The 21,406-nt window shown below is 51.6% G+C and overlaps 23 non-coding genes across 23 annotated transcripts; all 23 read right to left on the reverse strand.

Moving 5' to 3' along the window:
• Window positions 1-2,244: 2,244 nt before the first annotated feature.
• On the reverse strand, window positions 2,245-2,316 carry Trnac-gca (transfer RNA cysteine (anticodon GCA)). Its single transcript has one exon. It is a non-coding gene; the product is annotated as a tRNA-Cys (tRNA).
• A 74-nt stretch (window positions 2,317-2,390) lies between these two features.
• On the reverse strand, window positions 2,391-2,462 carry Trnac-gca (transfer RNA cysteine (anticodon GCA)). The gene has a single exon. It is a non-coding gene; the product is annotated as a tRNA-Cys (tRNA).
• A 74-nt stretch (window positions 2,463-2,536) lies between these two features.
• On the reverse strand, window positions 2,537-2,608 carry Trnac-gca (transfer RNA cysteine (anticodon GCA)). Its single transcript has one exon. It is a non-coding gene; the product is annotated as a tRNA-Cys (tRNA).
• Window positions 2,609-2,682: 74 nt separating this feature from the next.
• On the reverse strand, window positions 2,683-2,754 carry Trnac-gca (transfer RNA cysteine (anticodon GCA)). Its single transcript has one exon. It is a non-coding gene; the product is annotated as a tRNA-Cys (tRNA).
• A 74-nt stretch (window positions 2,755-2,828) lies between these two features.
• Trnac-gca (transfer RNA cysteine (anticodon GCA)) lies at window positions 2,829-2,900 on the reverse strand. Its single transcript has one exon. It is a non-coding gene; the product is annotated as a tRNA-Cys (tRNA).
• Window positions 2,901-2,974: 74 nt separating this feature from the next.
• Trnac-gca (transfer RNA cysteine (anticodon GCA)) lies at window positions 2,975-3,046 on the reverse strand. The gene has a single exon. It is a non-coding gene; the product is annotated as a tRNA-Cys (tRNA).
• Window positions 3,047-3,120: 74 nt separating this feature from the next.
• Trnac-gca (transfer RNA cysteine (anticodon GCA)) lies at window positions 3,121-3,196 on the reverse strand. The gene has a single exon. It is a non-coding gene; the product is annotated as a tRNA-Cys (tRNA).
• Window positions 3,197-3,270: 74 nt separating this feature from the next.
• On the reverse strand, window positions 3,271-3,346 carry Trnac-gca (transfer RNA cysteine (anticodon GCA)). The gene has a single exon. It is a non-coding gene; the product is annotated as a tRNA-Cys (tRNA).
• Window positions 3,347-3,420: 74 nt separating this feature from the next.
• Window positions 3,421-3,492, reverse strand: Trnac-gca (transfer RNA cysteine (anticodon GCA)). The gene has a single exon. It is a non-coding gene; the product is annotated as a tRNA-Cys (tRNA).
• Window positions 3,493-3,566: 74 nt separating this feature from the next.
• Window positions 3,567-3,638, reverse strand: Trnac-gca (transfer RNA cysteine (anticodon GCA)). Its single transcript has one exon. It is a non-coding gene; the product is annotated as a tRNA-Cys (tRNA).
• Window positions 3,639-3,711: 73 nt separating this feature from the next.
• On the reverse strand, window positions 3,712-3,783 carry Trnac-gca (transfer RNA cysteine (anticodon GCA)). The gene has a single exon. It is a non-coding gene; the product is annotated as a tRNA-Cys (tRNA).
• Window positions 3,784-3,857: 74 nt separating this feature from the next.
• Trnac-gca (transfer RNA cysteine (anticodon GCA)) lies at window positions 3,858-3,929 on the reverse strand. Its single transcript has one exon. It is a non-coding gene; the product is annotated as a tRNA-Cys (tRNA).
• Window positions 3,930-9,042: 5,113 nt separating this feature from the next.
• On the reverse strand, window positions 9,043-9,114 carry Trnac-gca (transfer RNA cysteine (anticodon GCA)). The gene has a single exon. It is a non-coding gene; the product is annotated as a tRNA-Cys (tRNA).
• Window positions 9,115-14,410: 5,296 nt separating this feature from the next.
• On the reverse strand, window positions 14,411-14,482 carry Trnac-gca (transfer RNA cysteine (anticodon GCA)). The gene has a single exon. It is a non-coding gene; the product is annotated as a tRNA-Cys (tRNA).
• Window positions 14,483-19,541: 5,059 nt separating this feature from the next.
• Trnac-gca (transfer RNA cysteine (anticodon GCA)) lies at window positions 19,542-19,613 on the reverse strand. The gene has a single exon. It is a non-coding gene; the product is annotated as a tRNA-Cys (tRNA).
• Window positions 19,614-19,687: 74 nt separating this feature from the next.
• Window positions 19,688-19,759, reverse strand: Trnac-gca (transfer RNA cysteine (anticodon GCA)). Its single transcript has one exon. It is a non-coding gene; the product is annotated as a tRNA-Cys (tRNA).
• Window positions 19,760-19,833: 74 nt separating this feature from the next.
• Window positions 19,834-19,905, reverse strand: Trnac-gca (transfer RNA cysteine (anticodon GCA)). The gene has a single exon. It is a non-coding gene; the product is annotated as a tRNA-Cys (tRNA).
• Window positions 19,906-19,979: 74 nt separating this feature from the next.
• On the reverse strand, window positions 19,980-20,051 carry Trnac-gca (transfer RNA cysteine (anticodon GCA)). The gene has a single exon. It is a non-coding gene; the product is annotated as a tRNA-Cys (tRNA).
• A 74-nt stretch (window positions 20,052-20,125) lies between these two features.
• Trnac-gca (transfer RNA cysteine (anticodon GCA)) lies at window positions 20,126-20,197 on the reverse strand. The gene has a single exon. It is a non-coding gene; the product is annotated as a tRNA-Cys (tRNA).
• Window positions 20,198-20,271: 74 nt separating this feature from the next.
• On the reverse strand, window positions 20,272-20,343 carry Trnac-gca (transfer RNA cysteine (anticodon GCA)). Its single transcript has one exon. It is a non-coding gene; the product is annotated as a tRNA-Cys (tRNA).
• A 74-nt stretch (window positions 20,344-20,417) lies between these two features.
• Window positions 20,418-20,489, reverse strand: Trnac-gca (transfer RNA cysteine (anticodon GCA)). Its single transcript has one exon. It is a non-coding gene; the product is annotated as a tRNA-Cys (tRNA).
• A 74-nt stretch (window positions 20,490-20,563) lies between these two features.
• On the reverse strand, window positions 20,564-20,635 carry Trnac-gca (transfer RNA cysteine (anticodon GCA)). Its single transcript has one exon. It is a non-coding gene; the product is annotated as a tRNA-Cys (tRNA).
• Window positions 20,636-20,709: 74 nt separating this feature from the next.
• Trnac-gca (transfer RNA cysteine (anticodon GCA)) lies at window positions 20,710-20,781 on the reverse strand. The gene has a single exon. It is a non-coding gene; the product is annotated as a tRNA-Cys (tRNA).
• Between the last annotated feature and the right edge of the window lie 625 nt (window positions 20,782-21,406).

Consider the following 21,406-nt stretch of genomic DNA (forward strand, 5'->3'; position numbering starts at 1 on the left):
TCGCTGAAACTTATGTGTTTGACCTCATAATCGCAGCATAAAGGCACCAGACACGCGGATACGTATATCCTGTCTAGCCTGGAATGGCTATGTCCTTGAAAATGTGTATACTCGGTGGGTTTCCCGCCCGATAGTAGGCAGCCCACATCTTCAAAGTTTAGTTCTTGCATCACCGAATTGAGGTACAAAGCGCTCGTATCGCGGATGGGCAAATTTGCAACTCTATCGGGTGGGTTACAGACGCAAATGAAATCGCCTAGCAGAAAAACATTTCTCTCGCAGTTAAGGTAGGGCTCAATTTTCTCAAAAAATTTCTGTCTGTCATTCGATCGGGTAGGGGCATACACACATACAACCCGCCAGTTTGAACCGCTAAAGCGAAAATCACACACAATCATGCGGCCTTCACTACATGCGACAACATGCTCAACATCAATGCCGATAGCCTTACTGAGAAACAATGCGCATCCACCAGACGTGCCTACCGCATGGGAAACGCAAACATTGTACAATGCACCGTAAACAAGCACCATGCGATCCGTTTGCTCTTCGCTTTCAATTTTAGTTTCTTGCACTGCAAGAATGTCTAGGCTGTTCTCTATGAGGAGGCGTTTGACTTGATGCTGCCGCCTTTTCGCCGACAATCCGCGCACGTTCAACGTGCCTACGCGAAGGTTAGCCTTTACATTTGGCGCCATGGGAAAAAATGGAGCAAGTGGACCTCACAGACAATGCTCACCTTTCAGTCGAAGCATGTGACAGCGCACTCAGAGCTACGTATTGTCTTTCCGAAAGTATTGTTCGCTTATTGGAGGCGGCTGCTTCACATACCTCGACACCACGATCCCGGTGCGTGGCATCCCGCGTGTGTCGTGCCGATTGTCCGGGTGCGCACAGCATTTTCAGTTATGGTGGCTTCGTCGCCCACGGTGTCGAAGCGGTCCTTCGGTCTGGTGGTATCGTTGGTTTCGGCTTAAATGATGAGCGTCGTCCTGGCGCCGACTTCGGTGGCGGTTCATCGGGAACCGTGACCTCCGTGCTCACGCCGTCGCCATTGTTTCCCTCTCGCTGACGCTTGGCCGTGGTGTTGCTGGCGCCGGATTCCTGGTTGTCCATGGGCTCTGGCTCCTCAGTAGTTGAAACCGCGCCTGTCGTGGTGGCATCGCGCTGTCCTTTTCCAACGTCGTCAGCTTGCGATGCATGTGCAGCTTCAAGCTGATTGTTTTCGGTGCTTGGATCTTCTTTGGGAGCAGTGTGTTGGTCCTTGACTTGCTTAGTGGGCGTTGGCTCAGGGGGCGTATCCTTGGTTTCCTCACCAGACATTTCCTCCGCTTCGGCCTCGTCCATCACGAGCTCACGCTTGTCTTCATTGTACGTCCGGGAGGCAGCAGTCGCATAGGTTTTCACACATTCAGCCATTTCGTGCCCAAAGCGGCGGCATGAGGTGCACCGCGGAACGCGGCACTCACGCCTGATGTGGCCTGTGCGTTGGCACCGAAGGCAGAGCGGGGCCCTTCCTGGCACCACCACAAGCGCCTTGGCACCGGCGATACGTAGTTCATGAGGGATGTCCTCGGGCGACACACCAGCCTTGAGCCTGAGCACGCCTACACGTGTCATGCTGCACTGGCTGCCACAACCCTCCGCGCGCCACTTTTCCCTGCTCACCTCGATGATGCTGCCGTACGGGGAGAAAGCCACTCTGATGTCGTCGTCTCGTACGTGGTGAAGCAACCAGTGAAGCTTCACACGGACGTCACGGTTGCACGGGTTGATAACAACACACTTTCGTCCTTTCACAACAATTTCTGTCTCGGTGAGCATTTTCTGTGAGGCGTCCGGAGTCTTGAAAGTTGCGGCCCAGATGTGGTTCATCTGATACGGGCCGAGCGCGAGCACTTCGCCAAGCAGGCCTCTTTCCACTAGCGCGTCTCGGAAATGTTCGACGTGATAAGGCCGTCCCCTCATATCGGCATGGAAAAAAACTGTGTTTAAAACAACTGGTCCTGTTGGCAGTGGTGGCAAAACGACAGCATATTCCTGAGAGTCATCTTCAATCCTGTTGCCGCGGCCCGAAAGGCTCGCTGAAAACGCCCCATTGCTGGAGCCAGACATTCTGCGACCGCTCCGCTCGGAAGCCGGAAGTAGAATCCCACTGAGCTATGCCCCCGGGCCACGATGTCGAGCACTAAGACTTCTTCCTGAGAGTCATATTACCGGGAAAAGAAACAAAAACTACCGCTCAGGGGGCACCCGGGTTTGAACCGGGGACCTCTCGATCTGCAGTCGAATGCTCTACCACTGAGCTATGCCCCCGGGCCACGATGTCGAGCACTAAGACTTCTTCCTGAGAGTCATATTACCGGGAAAAGAAACAAAAACTACCGCTCAGGGGGCACCCGGGTTTGAACCGGGGACCTCTCGATCTGCAGTCGAATGCTCTACCACTGAGCTATGCCCCCGGCCCACGATGTCGAGCACTAAGACTTCTTCCTGAGAGTCATATTACCGGGAAAAGAAACAAAAACTACCGCTCAGGGGGCACTCGGGTTTGAACCGGGGACCTCCCGATCTGCAGTCGAATGTTCTACCACTGAGCTATGCCCCCGGGCCACGATGTCGAGCACTAAGACTTCTTCCTGAGAGTCATATTACCGGGAAAAGAAACAAAAACTGCCGCTCAGGGGGCACCCGGGTTTGAACCGGGGACCCCTCGATCTGCAGTCGAATGCTCTACCACTGAGCTATGCCCCCGGGCCGCGATGTCGAGCACTAAGACTTCTTCCTGAGAGTCATATTACCGGGAAAAGAAACAAAAACCATTGCTCAGGGGGCACCCGGGTTTGAACCGGGGACCTCTCGATCTGCAGTCGAATGCTCTACCACTGAGCTATGCCCCCGGACCACGATGTCGAGCACTAAGACTTCTTCCTGAGAGTCATATTACCGGGAAAAGAAACAAAAACTACTGCACAGGGGGCACCCGGGTTTGAACCGGGGACCTCTCGATCTGCAGTCGAATGCTCTACCACTGAGCTATGCCCCCGGGCCACGATGTCGAGCACTAAGACTTCTTCCTGAGAGTCATATTACCGGGAAAAGAAACAAAAACTACCGCTCAGGGGGCACCCGGGTTTGAACCAACCGGGGACCTCTCGATCTGCAGTCGAATGCTCTACCACTGAGCTATGCCCCCGGGCCACGATGTCGAGCACTAAGACTTCTTCCTGAGAGTCATATTACCGGGAAAAGAAACAAAAACTACCGCTCAGGGGGCACCCGGGTTTGAACCAACCGGGGACCTCTCGATCTGCAGTCGAATGCTCTACCACTGAGCTATGCCCCCGGGCCACGATGTCGAGCACTAAGACTTCTTCCTGAGAGTCATATTACCGGGAAAAGAAACAAAAACTACTGCACAGGGGGCACCCGGGTTTGAACCGGGGACCTCTCGATCTGCAGTCGAATGCTCTACCACTGAGCTATGCCCCCGGGCCACGATGTCAAGCACTAAGACTTCTTCCTGAGAGTCATATTACCGGGAAAAGAAACAAAAACTACCGCTCAGGGGGCACCCGGGTTTGAACCGGGGACCTCTCGATCTGCAGTCGAATGCTCTACCACTGAGCTATGCCCCGGGCCACGATGTCGAGCACTAAGACTTCTTCCTGAGAGTCATATTACCGGGAAAAGAAACAAAAACTACCGCTCAGGGGATACCCGGGTTTGAACCGGGGACCTCCCGATCTGCAGTCGAATGCTCTACCACTGAGCTATGCCCCCGGGCCACGATGTCGAGCACTAAGACTTCTTCCTGAGAGTCATATTACCGGGAAAAGAAACAAAAACTACCGCTCAGGGGGCATCCGGGTTTGAACCGGGGACCTCTCGATCTGCAGTCGAATGCTCTACCACTGAGCTATGCCCCGGGCCACGATGTCGAGCACTAAGTCTTCTTCCTGAGAGTCATATTACCGGGAAAAGAAACAAAAACTACCGCTCAGGGGGCACACGGGTTTGAACCGGGGACCTCTCGATCTGCATTCGAATGCTCTACCACTGAGCAATGCTTTTTTTTTCTTTATTGCCGGTTTCAAACAAAATCCAGAAACAACGGTACATATGATAAAATCGCTGACTTCACTCAAGTCAGCGCTACATAACTAAAAACGGGGCATAGACAATACCTTTTCAAATTCATGCAACCATTCAGGAGTACAGTTCTGACTCTTCCACATTTCTACAATACGTTGGGCACTCTCACAGAAATACTGCCTTGCTGGCCTTCCGTCTACGTCAGAGTGCCGAAACGCCATTCGAGACCTCCATATTCCGTGGAGGACCAGCAACATCACTAGGTCGTAAGGCACTCCATTATCGTCTTGCACTGCCAGAAACCGGATGCCATAAGGGCTCAACGGAAACTCCTTTTTCAATGTTCGCTGAAGAACGTCCCACAAAAACACCCCATCCCAACAATCCAAAAAAACATGTTCCACCGTCTCGGGCTTTTTACACAAAGAACAGTCCACACTCCATGGCACAAACAGACCCTTTTCTGACATCCATGTTTTAACTGGTAACACTCCACAGTGCAGTTTAAAGAAAAATGTTTTAACACCCGGGGGAATGGCCATAGCTTTTACACGTTTCAAAACGTTCTGCCCGGGTCCCACCGGAAACATGGATCGGTATAAAGGAACAGGAAAACAGATTTCAGCAAGGTCTTTATACAACTTTTTCTTCGACACAGCACTCAAGTACTCCATAGAGAACCGTACACAAAGAAATTGTGTCGCTTGAACAACTTCTTTCAAATACCCGTGTACTCCTCCATTGTAGCTTTGACATGACGTAACAATAAATTGGGGCAATAGCCTGCCTAACCTGACTTGAATAACAGTGCGCAGGAAGGGGTCCTTTACCTCGCGCAAGAAATAAAAACGATTCACCACTTGTCTCAAAAAAAGATGCGAGAGCGATAAACCGCCTTCGCGTACTCTTCGAAAAAGATTCGTCCTACTCGTCCTTTCCCAGGACGAACCCCAAACAAAAACAGCACAAACGCGATGCAGCCGCTGAACATTAGCGCGAGAACAGTGAATCACTTGCAAAACGTACCAAAGTTTCGCGAACAAAAATATGTTGCACACCGTTGCGCGCGCAAACATCGACAGCGCACGCCCCTTCCCTTCCCACTTTTCCGCTTTATCACGCATCGCAGTCGTCTGGCTTCGCCAGTACGGATCGCTATCTCTGTAGTTTTCAAGTGGCACGCCTAAGTATTTGACCGGCACAACCTGCCAGTTCATACCTTCAAAGACACTAGGGGTTACGTCCCAATTGCCATGCCAGAATCCCATGCACTTGCTCCAATTTACAGAGCTCCCAGTATACTCACAAAATGTCTGAAGCAACGCAACTGCATTGCTAATACTTTTTCTGTCTCGACAAAATAAAGCGATATCGTCCGCGTATGCCAATACACGGACCTCGCACGCCTGCAACTGGAAACCATGAATATTATTGCTGTTTATTATGCTAGCACAAAACGACTCGATGTACAAACAAAAGAGCAAAGGGGACAGCGGGCATCCTTGCCGCACTGAACGCGTGACAGTTATTTGACGGCTCACTGACTTATTTATTACCAGCCTTGTTGAACACTCCTTATACGCCATTCTTACGCCCTCCGTTATTACTTTTCCTAGGTTTATGTTTTCCAAAATAGTATAGAGTAGCTCATGTGAGACCTTATCAAAGGCCTTCTCAAGGTCTATTTGTAGCATGGCTACAACCTCATCCATTCCGTCACAACACTCGAGAATGCTCCGTGCTATGTGTATATTACTAGTTATAGACCTTCCTTTTATTCCACATGTTTGGTGTTCGCCTACTATGTCTATTATCACGCTCTGTAACCTCCTTGCTAAGACTTTCATTAATATTTTATAATCTACATTCGTTAAAGATATCGGCCTATACGCAGTAACTTTTCTGAGCTCTTCTTTTACATCTGTTTTGGGTATGAGAACAGTGTGCGATTGTGAAAACGATGGTGGAAGTCTTCCTAGTGTGTACGCTTCTGTGTACAGGTAACATAACACTGGACTTAGGTGATTGCGGAAAGCTTTGTAGAACGCAGTGCACAACCCGTCAGGGCCTGGAGACTTTCCAGGACTTAATTCATCGATAGCCTTCCTAACTTCTGCTGTAATTGGTAATTCTAAATTTTCTTTTACCTCTTCATCTATCGTCGACAACAAATTTAAAAAATTGTCCTTAAATCGTTCTAAGTCTACAGGTTGACACAAAAACAAACCATCATAAAACTCACAAAAAGCATTGCTAATTGCTTGTTGCTCATCGAGAACCTGCCCTTTATACTCTATTTCCGAGATAGAGTTGCGGGTAGCGTATCTCTTTTCAGAGCTAAGTGCTCTTTTTGTAGGGGCTTCCCCTAACATGAACTTTTCCGCACGAGCTCGCACTATCACGCCATGATATTTTCCTTGTTCTATAGCCTCTATCTGATGTTTCAAAGTTTTAATGTCTTCCTTGAACAGTCCAGGTGACTTGCACTCTAGTGCAGAAAGCGTCTCCAGGTTTGCTCTAAGCAGGGCTTCCTTTTTTCTTTTCTCATAATTTAAGGCAGCTGACCTTTCCAATGCTGACATCTTAATTTCTGCTTTGAAGTTCTCCCACTTAAAGGCACAGTCACATGTATCCTGTTCAAGGTTCCTAATCTTTTTCGTCACTTCTTTTACAAATTCTTCATCCTTCAACAATAAGCTGTTCATTTTCCACAAGTCCCAGTTGAACGACTTTTTATCTTTGCGCTTTCCAATCAAGAACGACACTAGGCAATGGTCGCTGAACGACACGGGTGTAACACTATACTCCGAGCACTCCGGCAGAAGTTCTAACGAAATATATGCTCGGTCTAATCTTGCGTGGCTCGTGCCTTGAAAGTGGGTGAATTGGATCTGCGTCTTACATTCCAACGCATCCCCCACGTCTTCCAAACCAAAATCTGCCGCGATACCAGTCAATGCAATCGTGCTTCCGTCGCGATAAGGAGTACAAGTAGATTTATCGCGAGCCGAGCACACACAATTAAAATCTCCCATTAACACGACAACCCGTTCTGTGCCAAGCCACGCCCGTAATTCTTCGAAAAACACTTTTCTTTCATCGGCTTTTGTCGGCGCGTACACGCAAACAATACGCCATTCTGTTGAGGCAAAAATAAAATCACAAATAAGAAAGCGCCCAGACAAACTGGACATCACGTTTTGCACTACTGCGCCGCTGCTCCGACGTATTAAAATGAGACACCCAGCCGATAAACCAACGGCATGGCTGACACAGACTTCATAACTGGAATTGAACACCCCCACCATCCTTTCCGTGCTTTGCTCGGTCTGTACTTTAGTCTCCTGAAAGGCCACGACGTCTAACTGCCTTTCGCTGATGAGTCTGTACAATTGAATTTGACGTTTGCGCTCAGAAAGACCGCGTACATTAAGGGTGGCACAACGCAGATGATATGAACACCGCATGAATGGAAGATGAAGGCACGTCGCACATTGTTACACACGCGTTACAGAAACACTGGCCCCGCCCCCTTTTCTACCCCTCAAAAAAAGAAAAAGTGTTGTCCGTGCCGTAACGCTCACTCGAAGACCTCTCCCCAAAAAACAGCAAACGTTTCGCTTACGGTGGCTTCCCCGTTGCATGTCCTCTGTCATAAGGCGTGGTGTTGGGCTTTGGCTTGAAGCTTGGACGCCTCAGCATAACCCCTCCCACACTTGCCTTGACGTTGCCGGAGTCACCAGAGTCCTCACGCTTGTCGTCCTCCTTACGCGGCCGCTTGACGGTGGCTTCCGGGTCGTCTCCGTCACCGTCGCCGGCGTCACGCACTTCACGAGTTAAGGCGGTGTTCGTCGAACCTGCCCCAACACACTCCTCACTTTTCGCGTCCCGCACAGGTGCCACTGGCGTAGGGTCGTTCTGGGAGGTCGATTGCTGCTCCGCGGGCGCAGCATTTACGTCCTCCACGCCTGGTTCCGCCAAAGGGTCCCCGGGTGCGGACGCACCACCTCCACCGGCCGCGGCCGCCTCCGCCTCCTCCTCGTCCATTCGGTTTTCGGCCGCGTCCGCGTCTCCGACAGGTCCGGTCACATGTGCATACTTCCGCACGCACTGTGTCGCTTCGTGACCGAAGCGGCGGCAGACCGTGCAGCGAGGCACCTTGCAGTCGCGCCTCATATGGCCCGTCCCCGAGCAGCGGAGGCACTGCGGGGCCCGGCCTGGAACGACCACGAGCGCCTGGCCGCCCGCAACCCGGAGCTCGTGCGGCAGGTCGTCGATCCTCACGCCGGCGTTGAGCCTGAGGGTCACCGACCGCGTCGTCGAAACTTTCTCGTTCATGCCCTTGACCCGCCACTTCTCACGTCCGATGTCGACGACACGCCCGTACGGTAGCAGCGCCGCTCGCACCTCCTCGTCCGGCACGTTGTAAAGAATCCAGTGCAATTTCATCCGCACATCTTGGTTCGCCGGATCGATGACGAGGCACCGGCGCTCCTTCACCTTCACGTCGGTGGCTGCGAGCATGCGCTTTACGCCGCCTTCGTCCCTGAATGTCAGGGCCCATACGTGGTTCATTTGATACGCCCCCAAGGCAAGCACCTCGGGGAGCAGTTCCAAACGAGCCAAAGTGTCCCTGAAATCTTCGACACGATAAGGCCTCGCACGAACGTCCGCATGTAGAAAAATGGTGTTTAAAACACACCGACCTGTTGGCAGCATTGGCAAACTCACGGGGTAATCTTCCGATTCCTGTCCAAAAAACCTGTTTCCGCGGCCAGACATGGCCGCATTCACCGCTCCTGAGGAGCCAATCATCCCGCGTCCGCACACTAGCGCGGCCGGAAGCAGAATCCTACCACTGAGCTATGCCCCCGGGCCACAATGTCGAGCACTAAGACTTCTTCCTGAGATTCATATTACCGGGAAAAGAAACAAAAACTACCGCTCAGGGGGCACCCGGGTTTGAACCGGGGACCTCTCGATCTGCAGTCGAATGCTCTACCACTGAGCTATGCCCCCTTTTTTTTTTCCCCCAAACACAATTTTTTATTTACAAGGATATACATATATACATAATGCACTGGCACGCTCGATGCGGTGACCAATGCTGGTACGCGTACATACTGTCGCCGCAGGGACTCCAATCACCTTTAGGCGTGCCTTCACTTGAGCCGCAGAGTAAGCAACGTAGTGGGACTGCGGTGGCAACAACGAACAAACAAGCAGGAAAATATGATATCCTGAGACAGTGTAATATCAGAGTACATGAACTGGGAATCGTGTGAAGGTAACATGTTCACATATGAGTGTAAACTCTGGGCAAGGATGTACAAAGCCTGTTCAGAGGGGAAAAGCGTCTCTACAAAGTACTAGTGAGGCAAGATCACAGCCATTGCCAGCGCTGCATCTCTTTTTCTTTAAAGCGCTGCAGTGCTTGGCATCCTTTTTGCAGTGAGTCGCGGAGCTCCGTGTCAGAATCTGATGCCCCCAACACGCTCACTGTCCATTCAGCCTTTGCCGTGAAGTGCCTCCAGGTAGGCCTGGGGTTCCTGGCGCACTCCACTGCATCCACTCGGGCCCTCCACAGCGAGTGGAGCCCCAGGACAAGCACGCAGTCCCGAAGCGCCTTGTTCTCTGTGGGCGCACTCAGGTGCCGGAGGCCTGACCACGACAGGTCCCATCGCTCGGTGTACGCGGTCTGCAGCTCGTCCCAGAAGACGGCGGCGGCGTTACAATCTGTGAGGACGTGTTCTGCCGTCTCGCGTTTTCCACAGAGGAGACAACCCGCGCCGCCATGGAGAAAGAAACCCTTATCCTCCAGACGTGCCTCTGCGGGCAGCACCCCCATGTGGAGGCGGAAGAAAAAGTCCTTTGAGGCGGTGGGCACAGGGAGTCGTCTTACTCGCTTCAAGACATCGTTAGGTATTGGGGGTTGTCGGTAGAGAGGGGGCGGCAGGACCTTCTCCACGAGGTCCCAGTATAGTTTTCTGGGTTTTGTTTTGAGCAGATAATCCCAAGAGAAATGCTGCTCGAGCATGGCTAAGGCTAGCGCGATTTCTTTGTAGAACCTCGTTCCGCGCCTGTCAAAGCAGAGTGATGCTGTCGTGGCAAGCCACGGGGCCAAGTGTCTGGTGCCCAGGCACTGCGTGGCTGCCACTAGGAACGGATCGCGTAGACCCAGAAAGTACAAGAATCGTTGGATAGTGAGTTTGAGCTCCGCGTTGACGAGCCCAAATCCACCCTTTTCTAGGCTCCAGAAGAGGTTTGAGCGGCGCATGGGCTCGAATGTGGACCGCCAGAGAAACACCGCCCAGGACCGGTGCAGCCTATTCAGGGTGTCTGCGTCGATGGAAGTTATGCGGGCCCCGTACAGCACTGCGGGGTATGCAATCGCATTGCACACATGAGCCCTCGTGAATAGAGCAATGTTTCTATTTCTCCATGGTTGCAGCTTTCTTTCCGCAGCTGACAGCTTGGGTTTCCACCGATTTTTGACTGCGACGCTTTGGTTGAGGTTGACTCCCAAGTAATTGGACATCTCCTCTTCCCAGGCCATTCCAAATAGGTGACTTGGTTTGGAAGCCCAATCACCCAACCAGGCTCCCCTCGACTTAAGTAAATTTATCTCTGCTCCCGAAAAGCGGCAAAACTGGTTTGCTAGTTTAATTACCTCGCCCACTTGTGATCCACGAGTGCAGATGAAGGCCACGTCGTCCGCATAGGCGAGAACACGGAGCTCCTCGTCTCCCATCTTCAGGCCATTGATGACCTCGGATGCAAGGGCCATACGGCAAAGTGGCTCAATATAGAGGGTGAATAGGATGGGTGACATGGGGCACCCCTGGCGCATCGACCTGTGGATGTCTATGGGCGTTCCCACAGACCTATTTGTTACTACGCAGGTAGATATGTCCTCGTAGCAAGTTTTGATCCAATCGATCATTGTGTCACCGATTCCGCAGTGTTGGAGGAGATCCAGTAGAAAATTGTGGTCCACCTGATCGAACGCTTTCCTCAGGTCCAGTTGAACGATGGCCAAAGGTAGCAGACCTGATTCAGCCGCCTCGATGGCTACCCTCATGCGATGTAGGTTGGAATTGATGGACCGCCCCTTGAAACCGCATGTCTGGTGAGGACCAACTACAGCGCTTAGTGCACTCTCCAGCCGTCTGGCGAGAACTCGGGCCAGGATCTTGTAGTCCGTTGAGAGAAGGCTGATCGGACGGTAATCGGTAACGTCGGGGATAGAATCGGTGGGTACTTTTTTGGGGATTAAGGCCAGGTGGCTTGTCCGCATGGAGGATGGCAGGCGCTTCTGCTTTCTTATTTCTTCGAAGACCATGGCTAGGATGGGGCTCAGTTCCTTTCTAAAGGCTATATAGAACTCTGAGATGATACCATCCGGTCCAGGAGATTTGTTCCGCGGTAGGCTCTTGATGGTACGCTCTATTTCCGCTTCTGTTATGGGGGTGTTGATCAAATCTTTGGTTTCTTCAGGTATTTTGGGAATTTGATTTAGTACTTCAGCTGGGGTTGCATCTAGGACTGACCGTCGAGAGAATAGTTCTGCATAATATTCAGCGAAAGCTCTTGCGACTTCCTCATTGCTTCTTGCCACACCTGCGGGATGTTTGACCTCCGTGATGTTTTTCTGTGCCGAGTTCTCCCTTTCGAAGGCTGCAAAAAGCTTCGATGGCCTTGCCTCGAACTCTACCTTTTGCTCCCTGCTCCGCACCAGGGCTCCCCAAAAACTCTTCTCAAGCTCTCCCCGGAGCTCTTCTTTAATTAACCGGATATCGTCTTTAAACTCCCTTGGTCTTTCTTCATCAGCCTCGATGAGCGCGCAGAGAGTCTCCGTGAGGCGGCCCTTTTTTTCTTTTTTTCGTGCGGCCTCCTCGCGCCCTATGGTGACTGCAAAACTTTTTATGCGTGCTTTAAAAGTTTCCCACTTTTCCACACTAATGGTTCCCGACCAAAGTGCTTCAATTTCTTTTTGAGTGTTTTCGACAAATGTCTCGTTTTTAAGTACTGTGGAGTTCATTAGCCATCGGGTACTTGAGTTCTGCTTAGCCGTGTATGTGTTAAGGGCCACGGTGCACGTTACGAGGCCGTGGTCCGAGAACGAGATGGGAGTGACGGTGTAGTCGGACACTCGTGTAACCCCTTCCCCCGACACGTAGATCCGGTCCAGACGCGCGTGGGACGAGCCCTGCCAGCGCGTGTAGCGTTCGGTTGGCCAGCTGCGCCCCAAGGCTACGTCGGACAGGTCGCTGTCCCGTAGGACTGCGCTCAAAACACGGGACGATGCGTCGACGCCACCACCTTTCCCTGTTCTGTCGTTAGCCCTCAACACACAGTTGAAGTCACCCCCAAGGAAAACTGCCCCAGACACACACAAGTAAGGCCGCAGGGCGTTAAACAGGTCCGAGCGAGCTGCTGTTTCATTGGGGGCGTAGACACACGCGAATCGCACCAGCTCGCTCCCCACGAGGACATCAACGAGGCAAAAACGGCCGTTTTCTGCGAGCTCGCAGTCAACAATTTTGAGGGAAGGGTTTTTCCGTATTAAAATGGCTGTACCGCCTGCGCGGGCTGAAGTTAAGGTGTGGAAGCACCAGAATTTGTGGCCGAATAGGCGTACAAAATTTTGGCTGTCTTCGATTGATGATAACTTGGTTTCTTGCAAAAGGGCAACATCGATATTCTCGTTGTTTAAAAGGTCGAGCAGCCAGTTCTTACGCTTGGAAGAAATTAGGCTAACTACGTTAATAGTAGCTATTTTAACCGCGTTGAGGGGGGCTGTCATCGTGGGGTGAGGGCTTACCGATTATCCGCTCAGCCGCAACCGCTGCCATTGTCGCGCGGTGTCGTGTCCGCACAGCCGGTGGGGGAGGCGGTCCTGCCGTCTTGCGCTGGGGCTGTTTTCTGTTCCCCCCTGAGCTGTTCAGGAATTCTCGGTGGTGCGTCTTTTGTGGTGGGCCTCTTCCCCTCCTGACCGTCTGGGGTGGTGGCGGCTTGCTTGGCTCGTGCCTGACGTCGTGTTTCGACTCTTCTCTCTTGAGGTGCTCCCTGGCTGGCTACTGAGGTGGAGGGGCACGGGTCGCTGATGGGCGCCGGCGCCGCGTTCTTTTCTTCTCGGCTGGTTTCCTGCTCGTTTTCCCCCTCCGCTGCCTGTTCTTGCTCGGTTCCGGCGGCGTTTTGAAGAAGGGGGCGGGGGGTTGCGGCTCCGTCATTCTCCAGTGGCAAGTCGGGGACACCTCCCTCCTTCCCCGCAGCTGTATCCAAGGTCTCGCCAGGGGGGGAGACGTTGTCGGCGCCTTCATTCCTTTTTTCATTTTCCTTGGCGGGTTGAACGCCCTTTGCCTGGGAGGAAGGCTGTGGGTTCGTTGTTTCTTGCATTTCTTCGATGTCCATAAACTCATCGAGAGGTTGTTCCGCGCGCTTGCCTCTGGCCTTGGCGGCGTAGCTTTGCACACACGCAGCGCTGTCGTGCCCAAACGTGCGACAGACGCGACACCAGGGCGTTGTACACTGCCGGCGCATGTGGCCGCGCAATTGGCAGCGCAGGCACATGGCAGGCCGGCCGGGTACTTCTATTAGGACCAGGTTTCCGTAGATGGTGACCTGGTCGGGTATCGCATCAAGGGAGTTCGCGTCCCTCGGCACGATCTGCACCACCCTCGTGGTGCTTCCCATGTGGTCTATGTTTGGGCGTCGCCACTTCTCGAACGAAACACTTTTGACGACACCGAAGCGTTCCAGGTGGTGCACCAGAAGTTCGTTTGGCACGGTTGTGGGTACCCAGTGGAGCTTCACTGTCTTTTCCTGATTGTTCTGGTCAATGACCAGGCACCTTTTTCCTTTCGCCTCGATTTCCCCCTTCGAGGCCAGTTCTTTCATTTCTTCGGGCGACTGGAACGTAACCAGCCATACATGGTTAAACTGAAAAGGTCCTAGGCCGGTGATCTTCTTCAAGTCAGTCACAGCGCTGAGAGCCACTGCAACGTCGTCGATCTTGTACGGCCGTGCCGACGGGTCGCCATGCAAAAACACCGAGTTTTCACTTAGCTTACCCGTCGGCAGGGTGGGAAGCAGGGTACGGTAGCCCGTCCGAGCGGCGGGCACTTCGGGTGGCGCAGAGGACCGGTTCGGCGCGCTCGCGCCTTCCGCTCACGAGGAGCCGTCTTTGTGCATGACTGCACCCTCTGAGAGCTGGGGAGAGACTGGTGAGCTATGCCCCCGGGCCACGATGTCGAGCACTAAGACTTCTTCCTGAGAGTCATATTACCGGGAAAAGAAACAAAAACTACCGCTCAGGGGGCACCCGGGTTTGAACCGGGGACCTCTCGATCTGCAGTCGAATGCTCTACCACTGAGCTATGCCCCCCTTTTTTTTTTTTTTTCTTTATTACCGGCTTGGTACAAAACATGCAATACAACTTTTGCACAACACAAGCTTAAAAGCACTTGCCGACCTCTGGCAAGTGCGTGTGGGTTAAAACTGCTTGAGGGATACCAGTTCGTTCAATACGTTCATCCACGCTGGTGGTTCACTCTGGGCCTCGAAAACATCTCTTACAAAAGCGACGCTTTCCTTGAAGTATTCCCTCGCCGGGCGTGCGTTGACATCAGCGTGACGCACTGCCATACGCGTTTTCCATATACTGTGCAGGCTGAGGACAAGGAACATGTCATAAGGCACACCTTCGTCGTTTTCGGTTGGCAAAAACCGTATGCCATAAGGGCTTATTGGTAGATCTTTTTTTAAAGTTCTTTGCAGGATGTCCCAGTGAAATACGGCATCGCTGCAGTCAAGAAATATGTGCTCGATTGTCTCCGGTTTACGACAGATAATGCAGTCGATGCCCCAGGGAACATAAAGCCCTTTCTCTTGAAGCCAAGGTTTCACTGGCAAAGTACCGCTGTGCAGTTGAAAGAAAAAGGACTTCGTTGAGGACCGGACTGGCATTTTTTTAACTCTTTTTAGAACGTCTTGTCCTGGGCCTGCGCAATGTAGGGACCGGTACAAAGGCACCGGCAGTGTCACGTCAATCAAATCTTTGTACAGTCGTCTTCGGTGTACAGTACTGAGGTATTCTATTGAAAACCGCGCCTTTAAGAACTGGTATGCCAGAACAACTTCTCTTAAATAGCCCCGTGCAGTCGATCCCCCCACAACATAAGACGACACGACAAAGTCTGGCAAAACATCACGCAGCCTGAGTTGAATTACACTGCGCAAAAAGACATCTCTTTGGTCGCGTAGAAAAACAAAACGTGAGACAACTTGTCTTAAGAATAAGTGTACCAAACCCAAGCCGCCACTTCTCACGGAACGGAACAGGTTTGTGCGACTTGTGCGCTCCCACGTGGAACCCCAGACGAATACGGCAAAGACTCTATGCAACTTTTGCACATGAAGCCTTGTCATGTATAGCACTTGCAGTACATACCAAATTTTGGCCACCAGAAACAAATTGCACACAGTTGCACGGCCGAACATTGATAAATCCCGACCGCCCCATTTACCTGCTTTCCCCCTCACCCGTTCTGTCTCTGCTGCCCAGTATTCGTTCGTGTCACGATACTGGTCAAGCGGCACTCCCAGGTATCGTGAGGGTATAGTGGTCCACTGTGCATTTGCAAAAGAGGCTGGAGTGCTGTCCCACGCACCGTGCCAAAACCCTGTGGTTTTATCCCAGTTGATCTCACTACCGGTCTGTTTGCAAAACATGACCGCATCATTCACTGCTTCGAGAACGCTTTCTTTGTCAGCACACATAAGGGCCACGTCGTCAGCATAGGCGAGAATTTTGACCTCACTTTCATGAAGTCTAAAACCGCGCACGCTGTCATTGCAAATTACCTTCAAACAAAAAGGCTCGAGGTAGAGGGCAAAGAGTAAAGGTGCCAGAGGGCATCCTTGTTTAACGGATGACAGGATTTGGAAGCTGCTGGTTATTTTCTTGTTTATAATAAGACTGGCTGAGCAGTCCGAGTAGCTCATTCTGACGCCTTCTAAGATGACGGAACCGACATTCACGTGCTCCAGAATATCAAAAAGAATTTTGTGTGAAACGCGATCGAACGCCTTTTCTAAGTCAAGCTGTAGAACAGCGACGTGCCCACCCAGCGAGTCCACGCACTCTAGGATGCTCCTGGCCACATGAATGTTGGTCTGAATAGAGCGCCCTTTTATTCCACACGTTTGGTGTGGCCCCACAATATATGTTATTACTGCTTGCAACCTACTCGCTAAAACCTTCATAAAAATTTTATAATCGACGTTGGTGAGACTAATAGGGCGAAAGCCCTTAACTGACAATAACTTAATCGGGTCGTTGCTCTTTGGAATTAGAACGACATGCGAGTGTCTAAACGATTTTGGCAACATTTTTTTCTGATATGATTCCTTTAACACGGCGTAAAGGATCAGTCCCAGTTCACCCTTAAACGCTTTGTAGAAACTGGCCCCTAAGCCATCCGGTCCAGGGGATTTTCCCGTACTCAGTTCGTCAATGGCCTTCTCAATTTCGAATACACTTATTGGACCTTCCAGGTATTCTGTTACTTTGTCGTCTAACTTAGGCATCGTCGATAAGAAGCAGCTTTTAAACCCGTCTTCAAGGTCCCGCCCCTTCCCTAGCAGTTCGTGATAGTGCTGTACGAACGCTTGGCAGATCGTATCGCTGTCTTGCGTAACTTGTCCGCTGTAGTCTATTGCCGTGATTTCATTCTGCCTTGCGTATCTTTTTTCTTCGCCTAGCGAGCGCTTTGTTGGCGCTTCTCCTAACCATAATTTTTCTGCCCGGGCGCGTATTGCAGCCCCTCTGTATCTATCTGCATCTATCAGTTCAAGTTGCGCCTTCACCTCTCTAATAGCTTCTGTGAACTTCCCCGGCTGTGTTGTTTCGACGCTTAAAAGAAATTCGAGTTGTAGCTGTAGTTCTTTTTCTTTTTTCCTCTCCTCATGCCGTAGTGTGGAAGACCTTTCAATAGCGTCTATTTTAACTTCATGTTTAAAGTTTTCCCACTTTGGTGTGATGTCCGTTTGCTCTGCGTCCAACAGCGCTTTCAGTTTTTGACTTACTTTATCGACGAAAGCGTCGTCTTGGAGAAGCTTTGCATTAAACTTCCACAAAGACCAGTTGAATTTATGTTTTCTTTTGCCATATCCCAGGTCTAACGTCACTAAGCTGTGATCGCTGAAACTTATGTGTTTGACCTCATAATCGCAGCATAAAGGCACCAGACACGCGGATACGTATATCCTGTCTAGCCTGGAATGGCTATGTCCTTGAAAATGTGTATACTCGGTGGGTTTCCCGCCCGATAGTAGGCAGCCCACATCTTCAAAGTTTAGTTCTTGCATCACCGAATTGAGGTACAAAGCGCTCGTATCGCGGATGGGCAAATTTGCAACTCTATCGGGTGGGTTACAGACGCAAATGAAATCGCCTAGCAGAAAAACATTTCTCTCGCAGTTAAGGTAGGGCTCAATTTTCTCAAAAAATTTCTGTCTGTCATTCGATCGGGTAGGGGCATACACACATACAACCCGCCAGTTTGAACCGCTAAAGCGAAAATCACACACAATCATGCGGCCTTCACTACATGCGACAACATGCTCAACATCAATGCCGATAGCCTTACTGAGAAACAATGCGCATCCACCAGACGTGCCTACCGCATGGGAAACGCAAACATTGTACAATGCACCGTAAACAAGCACCATGCGATCCGTTTGCTCTTCGCTTTCAATTTTAGTTTCTTGCACTGCAAGAATGTCTAGGCTGTTCTCTATGAGGAGGCGTTTGACTTGATGCTGCCGCCTTTTCGCCGACAATCCGCGCACGTTCAACGTGCCTACGCGAAGGTTAGCCTTTACATTTGGCGCCATGGGAAAAAATGGAGCAAGTGGACCTCACAGACAATGCTCACCTTTCAGTCGAAGCATGTGACAGCGCACTCAGAGCTACGTATTGTCTTTCCGAAAGTATTGTTCGCTTATTGGAGGCGGCTGCTTCACATACCTCGACACCACGATCCCGGTGCGTGGCATCCCGCGTGTGTCGTGCCGATTGTCCGGGTGCGCACAGCATTTTCAGTTATGGTGGCTTCGTCGCCCACGGTGTCGAAGCGGTCCTTCGGTCTGGTGGTATCGTTGGTTTCGGCTTAAATGATGAGCGTCGTCCTGGCGCCGACTTCGGTGGCGGTTCATCGGGAACCGTGACCTCCGTGCTCACGCCGTCGCCATTGTTTCCCTCTCGCTGACGCTTGGCCGTGGTGTTGCTGGCGCCGGATTCCTGGTTGTCCATGGGCTCTGGCTCCTCAGTAGTTGAAACCGCGCCTGTCGTGGTGGCATCGCGCTGTCCTTTTCCAACGTCGTCAGCTTGCGATGCATGTGCAGCTTCAAGCTGATTGTTTTCGGTGCTTGGATCTTCTTTGGGAGCAGTGTGTTGGTCCTTGACTTGCTTAGTGGGCGTTGGCTCAGGGGGCGTATCCTTGGTTTCCTCACCAGACATTTCCTCCGCTTCGGCCTCGTCCATCACGAGCTCACGCTTGTCTTCATTGTACGTCCGGGAGGCAGCAGTCGCATAGGTTTTCACACATTCAGCCATTTCGTGCCCAAAGCGGCGGCATGAGGTGCACCGCGGAACGCGGCACTCACGCCTGATGTGGCCTGTGCGTTGGCACCGAAGGCAGAGCGGGGCCCTTCCTGGCACCACCACAAGCGCCTTGGCACCGGCGATACGTAGTTCATGAGGGATGTCCTCGGGCGACACACCAGCCTTGAGCCTGAGCACGCCTACACGTGTCATGCTGCACTGGCTGCCACAACCCTCCGCGCGCCACTTTTCCCTGCTCACCTCGATGATGCTGCCGTACGGGGAGAAAGCCACTCTGATGTCGTCGTCTCGTACGTGGTGAAGCAACCAGTGAAGCTTCACACGGACGTCACGGTTGCACGGGTTGATAACAACACACTTTCGTCCTTTCACAACAATTTCTGTCTCGGTGAGCATTTTCTGTGAGGCGTCCGGAGTCTTGAAAGTTGCGGCCCAGATGTGGTTCATCTGATACGGGCCGAGCGCGAGCACTTCGCCAAGCAGGCCTCTTTCCACTAGCGCGTCTCGGAAATGTTCGACGTGATAAGGCCGTCCCCTCATATCGGCATGGAAAAAAACTGTGTTTAAAACAACTGGTCCTGTTGGCAGTGGTGGCAAAACGATAGCATATTCCTGAGAGTCATCTTCAATCCTGTTGCCGCGGCCCGAAAGGCTCGCTGAAAACGCCCCATTGCTGGAGCCAGACATTCTGCGACCGCTCCGCTCGGAAGCCGGAAGTAGAATCCCACTGAGCTATGCCCCCGGGCCACGATGTCGAGCACTAAGACTTCTTCCTGAGAGTCATATTACCGGGAAAAGAAACAAAAACTACCGCTCAGGGGGCACCCGGGTTTGAACCGGGGACCTCTCGATCTGCAGTCGAATGCTCTACCACTGAGCTATGCCCCCGGGCCACGATGTCGAGCACTAAGACTTCTTCCTGAGAGTCATATTACCGGGAAAAGAAACAAAAACTACCGCTCAGGGGGCACCCGGGTTTGAACCGGGGACCTCTCGATCTGCAGTCGAATGCTCTACCACTGAGCTATGCCCCCGGCCCACGATGTCGAGCACTAAGACTTCTTCCTGAGAGTCATATTACCGGGAAAAGAAACAAAAACTACCGCTCAGGGGGCACTCGGGTTTGAACCGGGGACCTCCCGATCTGCAGTCGAATGTTCTACCACTGAGCTATGCCCCCGGGCCACGATGTCGAGCACTAAGACTTCTTCCTGAGAGTCATATTACCGGGAAAAGAAACAAAAACTGCCGCTCAGGGGGCACCCGGGTTTGAACCGGGGACCCCTCGATCTGCAGTCGAATGCTCTACCACTGAGCTATGCCCCCGGGCCGCGATGTCGAGCACTAAGACTTCTTCCTGAGAGTCATCTTACCGGGAAAAGAAACAAAAACCATTGCTCAGGGGGCACCCGGGTTTGAACCGGGGACCTCTCGATCTGCAGTCGAATGCTCTACCACTGAGCTATGCCTCCGGGCCACGATGTCGAGCACTAAGACTTCTTCCTGAGAGTCATATTACCGGGAAAAGAAACAAAAACTACCGCTCAGGGGGCACCCGGGTTTGAACCGGGGACCTCTCGATCTGCAGTCGAATGCTCTACCACTGAGCTATGCCCCCGGGCCACGATGTCGAGCACTAAGACTTCTTCCTGAGAGTCATATTACCGGGAAAAGAAACAAAAACTACCGCTCAGGGGGCACCCGGGTTTGAACCGGGGACCTCTCGATCTGCAGTCGAATGCTCTACCACTGAGCTATGCCCCCGGGCCACGATGTCGAGCACTAAGACTTCTTCCTGAGAGTCATATTACCGGGAAAAGAAACAAAAACTACCGCTCAGGGGGCACCCGGGTTTGAACCGGGGACCTCTCGATCTGCAGTCGAATGCTCTACCACTGAGCTATGCCCCCGGGCCACGATGTCGAGCACTAAGACTTCTTCCTGAGAGTCATATTACCGGGAAAAGAAACAAAAACTACCGCTCAGGGGGCACCCGGGTTTGAACCGGGGACCTCTCGATCTGCAGTCGAATGCTCTACCACTGAGCTATGCCCCCGGGCCACGATGTGGGGCACTAAGACTTCTTCCTGTGCAGGGACAGAGACTAAAGGCTAAAGCGCCTGACGAGGACTCTTCCCATCTGCAGTTCAACAGCTGTGCTTGTACAAGCTACGCAAAATAGAAACAAAACCGAGATAGACAGTTCGTCGGCCTGTCGTGAGCAAGTTTACAAAAACTATAAAGCAACTGTTCTAGAAAAAGAACATCAAGAAAAGCTGCATCAACAATAAATACGAGAAAGATCTCATGTTTTAAAGCAGCTCTAAAAACCAATGCAAAGAAAGTTATATAACTGATCAAAGAGTTACACAAACAGTACATTTATTTATTTAGTTATTTTATTTGAGTACCCTAGAGGCCCGTCAGGGCATTACCTAGATGGGAATTAGGTTATACAACACAAGGGCGAGATACAAAAAAGGAGAAATAAATTCTTTATGGTACAGCATATAACCTTACAACTGTGTACGTTTTCCCATGCACGGTTACGCTATTCACAAAAATAAAAAGAAATCTCATCGAGTTCATGTGAACGAAAATGATAGGCAATATCTATTGGTGTAGTGCAGATGTAGCGACTTTAATACATGTTTAATATCCTGTTTAAACACATTTCCTGA

The sequence above is a fragment of the Haemaphysalis longicornis genome, unplaced genomic scaffold, assembly GCF_048455015.1.
Source record: "Haemaphysalis longicornis isolate Haplotype H1 unplaced genomic scaffold, Haemaphysalis longicornis Haplotype H1 scaffold_1, whole genome shotgun sequence".
NCBI classification, from domain to species: Eukaryota; Metazoa; Arthropoda; class Arachnida; order Ixodida; family Ixodidae; genus Haemaphysalis; species Haemaphysalis longicornis.